Genomic DNA, 5,915 nt, shown 5'->3' with positions numbered 1-5,915 from the left:
CAAGCCATTGTAAGGGCTTACCCTGATTGCCAGCTTGTCCAACCTATCCCTTCTACAGGAATCACCAACCTAAGAGGGTTGGAAAGTTTGCAGAAATGGCAAACAGATGTCATAAAGTACCCTTCTTTCGGGAAGCCTAAAAGCATCCATGTCTCTGTTGACACATTTTCAAATGCAGTTTTTGCTTCTGTACATACAGGAGAAACAGCTAAGCATGTTTGCCAGCATTTTTCACAAGCATTTTCTTCATTAGGTGTCCCTCAAGAAATTAAAACTGGTAATGGCCCTTCATATGCTTCACAAGAATTGGCCTAATTTTTAAATTACTGGGGTGTTCACCATACAGAAGTGCATCTGTGTTGGTGTTTCAGGACTTGCTGCACTGAGAGCTGTTAGCGAAATGAGTTGTTCTTAATATAACAGGGAAGTTTTGTGGGAAGAAGGATGTGGACCTATTGGAATGAGTCCAGAGGAGGCCACTAAAATGATCACAGGGCTGAAGACCATCTATTGTGGAGACAGTCTGTGAGAGATGGAGGTGTTCACCCTGGACAAGAGAATCACAGAACCACGAGGTTGGAAGAGACCTTCAAGATCATCGAGTCTAACCCATGCCCCAACACCTCAAATAAACCACAGCACCCAGTGCCACATCCAGTCTTTTTATAAACACATCCAGGGATGGTGACTCCGCCACTTCCCTGGGCAGACCATTCCAGTACATTATCACTCCTTCTGTGAAAAGCTTTTTCCTAACGTACAACCTGTATTTCCCTTGGCACAGCTTGAGACTGTGTCCTCTCATTCTGCCAGTTGCTGCCTGGAGAGAGAGACCACCCCCACCTGGCTACAGCCACCCTTCAGGGAGTTGTAGAGAGTGATAAGGTCACCTCTGAGTCTCCTTTCTCCAGGCGAACACCCCCAGCTCCCTCAGTGGTTCCTCACAGGGTTTGTGTTCCCAGCCCTCTCCAGCCTCGTTGCCTCCTCTGGAGGTGCTCAAGCGTCTCCAGGTCCTTCCCAAACTGAGGGGCCAGAACCGGACACAGCACTCACGATGTGGCCTCACCAGTGCCAGTGCAGGGCAGAATGACCTCCCTGCTCCTGCTGGCTCCTCTTGCTCCTGGTAAAACACCTCACAACAGCCATTAGTTTCTTTGTTCTCTTATTTTTCTAGTAAATTGCTTAGGCAGGACTTTTTGGCTTAAGTTTGAGGTGAAGTCACTTCTGAGCTTTTTTCCTTTTCAAGGAGACAAAGGATAATTTTGTCACTCCGTCAACAGGGGGCACATTCCTACAGGCCTGGTCTTCCATGGGAATCCAGTGGAAAAGAAAGCTTCTCCTCTGGGAATGCAGTGGGAAAAGTCTGCCTCTGGTGTTCCAACTTCCAGTAATATCCAGGTAGGAATGCTTGGCTCCAGCCCCTGGGCAGAGCATCTCACAATGGGATGCTGTAATTTTATCAGCCCTGCAGTGACATTCAATGGCACATTAACAGAAGGTCTCTCCCAGAGGGAGGATGGGTCATGAAAAAGATGAAGGAAAACTGCCCCACCTGGTTTTAACAGGTAGCCCAATTAACAGCAGAAACTGCCCCACATCTAACAGATGGCAATAGAATACACACCCCCAGCCACATCTTGCATTTGCAACAGAAGACAATTCTCATTCAGGCAATAGCAATGGAAAAGCATCATCAAGTAAAATCCATTAGCTCTAATCAGTGGAATTGATGTGCTGGATGAAAACATCTCTGAGAAAGGATGAGAGTAAAATGGAAAAAAAAAAATCTGTTTTTAAATGACAGCCACCATGGCAGGAATGAGGAATTCCTTCTCCAGCCTCCTCTGGGAAAAGGGTGTGGCCAAGTGTGATGCCACATTGGGGGACATGGGGTGGCCAAGCACATAGGTGTCATTCAGCATCAGACTGCATCAGTCTGGGGCACAATCCTACCAAAAAGTTTACTATTAGGAAGAAATTCCTCCCTCTGAGGGTGGCATTGCAAAGATTCCCCAGAGAAGCTGTGACTCATCCATTCCTGGAAGTATTGGACAGGACTTGGAGCAATACACTCTAGTGAAGTGTCCTTGCCCGTGGCAGGCAGTGCAACAGGATGATGTTTAAGGTCTCTGTCAACCCAAGCCACTCTGTGATTGTATGATTGTGCTAAAGGCACCATGGTGTTGTATAAACCAGACCAAGACCAGTATTTTGCAGCCTCCAAAATCACCACTGGCTTTGAGCAGAGCACCAGGCAGTGGTTCCTTGTCAAGCACCCCCTGTGCAACAATAACCAGGATGTTGTGGAAGCTGATTAATAAGGTACCTGATAAACCTTCTTCTCCTGGCATCCTCACATCAAGCCAGGGCAACTTTCAGTCAAACCTAAGCTATTGGACACCATCCAGGGACATTTTTGGTAGCTTCTGCTGCATTTTGTGATGGCACAAAGAGCAAGATGACTGGCAATGACCATGTGAGCAGATGTTTCTATCTCTGCAGGATCTGATGACAAAGGTGGGCTGGCTTCCTTTCTCACACCACCAGCTGACATCTCATCACCTGCTGTCTGTACTCATCCTCCTCCACACCCAACACACACATATCCATTGGTTCTTTTAGGAAATAATGCTATGGCATTGCGAGAACAGCACAGCAAAGCTCAGGGCAAGACCTTATGGGAGTGCACTGTGGGTTTATTCAGGGAAAACTCCCTACAGTGGTAGCCATCACAAAGGCAGGCACCTAACTCCTTGGTAATCACTGACAAGAGTCAGAGGAAGGGGATGGCAGCTCATCCCATTGCTCCCAGGAGATCGCTGACAAAAGCTGGGATGAAGTGGAAATGAATAAAAGCAGGTAGGAGCCTCACATCTTCTTAGGAGCCTTTTTCCTCCCTTTTGTAGGAATGGAGATGCTCTGGGCTAAAGGCAGGTGAGACTCCATCTCCAAAGGCAGAGCCAGACCACACTTGCAGCTCCCTCTGTGCAGAGTGATCAGCTCCACAGTGCCCCAGGGAGATGCAGGAAAGCTCCATTTGCTCTGCCTCTTCCAGGCACTCCCTCTGCTCTGCAGGACATGTCCTGGCACCAATCCCTCCCATGGCCAGCATCTGTCACCAGGGACAGGAGAATATGACAACACTGCAGGTGACAATTTAAACGGGAGTTTTAGTGGCCTCTCACATCTTAAATCATTTTATGATCATGCACAGCTTCTTCCTGGTGGGTTCACCAGGTTCAGCCCGGGGTGTTCTTGTTTTCATTGCCAAATGTGCTTATGATTCATGTGTGTTGTGAGAGTGTTTTGAGGCCAAATGGGACAGGAGCCAAAGCAAATCCATATCAGAGTGCTGCATAAAGAGAATAATTGAAATGCATTAAAAAAAATTTGACCAATAAATCAAGTGCTCTAAAGGACATCAAATTCTTTAATGAAAATCACTGGCATAACACAGCCAGAATAAGAAGTGATTTCATCACAGGTAGATTGCTCCACTGAGTAACAATGGCCACTGACAGAGGTGTTACAGAAGATGACTTATTGAGAGATAAAAGGAGCTTAATTTTCCCAAACTAAATGCAAGCCATGGGAGATTGAACAAATGACTGTATATAACTGAAAAGGGAAAAGCCAAGGGGAATGTGGTTGGAGCTTTGTCATGGCCCAAGGTGTGCAAATGCCTGAGTGGGTTAGGAAATAAGACTGATTAAGATATCAGGATATTAGATACAGAGCTCAGAGCTCAGTGTTTGGGCATGTCTGAATGGTTAGTGAGTTCAGAGACACAGCTCTGCTCTTCCCTAAAACAGGAAGGAGGAGGCTGGGGGGAAAGGACACCTTCTTTCTCTGTATAACTTCCTGACAGGAGGGGGGAGCCAGGAGAGGGTCAGTCTTCTCACAGGGAACAAGAGACAGGATCGGAGGAAAAGGCCTCAAGTTGTTTAAATTGAAAATTAGGAAAATATTATTTCCCAAAAGGATTGTTGAGCCCTGGAACAGGCTGCTCAACAATCTGTGTTGTAGCAGAGTCCCCATTACTGGAGGGATTTAACAGACGTGTGGATGTGGCACCTGGGGACATGGGTTAGGGTGGCCTTGGCAGTGCTGGTGGAATGGTAGGACTCCCTGACCTTAGAGATCTTTTCCAACCTAAATTATTCATTATTCTGTGATTCAGAGATTTTAAGTTCTATTTTATCTATACTCAGCAAGGAGATGCATCTTTCAGTTCCTCCTGAGTGGAAATTCTGTGATTCCTCTCTTAATTAAGCAGACTTAGAAGTTTTCTAAGTCCTCCATAAGTATTTCTTTCTCTCTCCTCAGTTAAGAAAGTAGAAAGACAAAAAGCAAATGACATAACCACAGCAGGGCAGAACATAAATATTTATTACCCAGCTGAGCATTGCTTAACTCCTTGGTCAGGTCTTCCATGGGTAGCATGTTCCAGGGCTTGAAAACTGTTTTAGGGAAGGAATTTTCCCTAATAAGCAATCTAACCCCTTCTTGGTCCCACCATCCACCTCTCTGACAATGCTGGTGTTACACAGTCCAGGAAGACCAGGAGCCCTGGGCCCACAGATCTCCCCACAGAATTCTGGAAATCACCGATGGTTTCTCATCAGAAAACATCCTGTCTCCAGGTAACAGTGCTGAAAGAAGTAAAAACCTCTTTTGCTTTCTTGAAGCAGTCAGCCTCCTGACATTTGCAGTCGAAGACAAAAGATGAGGAGAGATTTGAGTGAAATCTAAACCAGTTTTAGCTCAATTAAAGCAACCAATGCTTTTAGGAAGAGATCCCTAGGGGTTTCACCAGAGCCCTGTTATCCTAGTGATTTGGGGAAACTGAGTCTAACAGATGCCTCATAGTCCAGCATCTTCCTAGGCCTGACAAAGGGGGGGATTATTTTTCAGCTAACATCTCTGATTTGCTTCTGCCAAAGTTCGTTATTAGTTTTATTCTGTAATTTTTGGCTGCAGTGATCTTGGGATTTGAAATGCCCCTTAGACATGTGAGTGAAGCCTTTGTAGTTGGCCAGTGCTTTCACAGTGCTCATTGTTTAGTTGACAGTATTATTCTCTATCCTGGTTACAGTGGGACCTTTGGGTTTCCCAGCCCTCTGATGAGATGATTTTGTTGCTTACCTGAGGGGCTTGTCAGTTCCTTGAGGATTTTTTCCCCCAGATTTCTAAATTTTTTTCCCATGTAGTCAATTGCATCTCTTTGCACTTGACAAGGCAGAGGCTCAGACTGTGCACCTGCTTGGAGATACAGATGCAAATCAGGAGGAGTATTTCCTTTCTGTATACAAATGTGTGCAAGGATGCATATGGAAACTCACGTGCCCCATCCATCCACCATCCACCCATGCCTTGGCAGAGGCATGAGGCTCAAGTTCCCTGTGCTCAGCAGTGAAACACCGTTGTGTTATCTCCCCTAATCCTTGGCTGAGACTGAAACTTATCCACATCACATCACCTGTGAACAAAAGTGACCTGCCTGTGCTCATCCCTTCTGATTGTCCCTTCCTGCTGTGCACAGGGTGATTTATAGGGGAAGGAGGAAAATAAAACTGGCTTAAAGGCCTCATTGTCTCTGCCAATATCCAAATATTGAAAAATTTTAAAGAGACAGGATCTTTTGAAAGCAGGCTTGGGTCCTGAATGAAGTTTACTTTCCAGATTTGGGTGGAAGAAGCATAAAATTGTCACCATCTAACAATGTTGTGAGTCATGATGGTTTAAAGTCCATGACACCTCCCTCTGCTCCCTGTATGGAATGGTGATGAGTGCAGCCACCACTGTGAGGATGTTGCACAATCCCTTCTACTGTAACACTGGGTAGATATTGACTTTGCACTTTGCATTCACCACTTGCTTCCTTCTCCTTGTGAGACGTGCATGCAGAGGCCAAG

This window comes from Zonotrichia leucophrys, chromosome 1 (assembly GCF_028769735.1).
Source record: "Zonotrichia leucophrys gambelii isolate GWCS_2022_RI chromosome 1, RI_Zleu_2.0, whole genome shotgun sequence".
Lineage (NCBI taxonomy): Eukaryota > Metazoa > Chordata > Aves > Passeriformes > Passerellidae > Zonotrichia > Zonotrichia leucophrys.
This window is presented reverse-complemented; position numbering follows the sequence as displayed.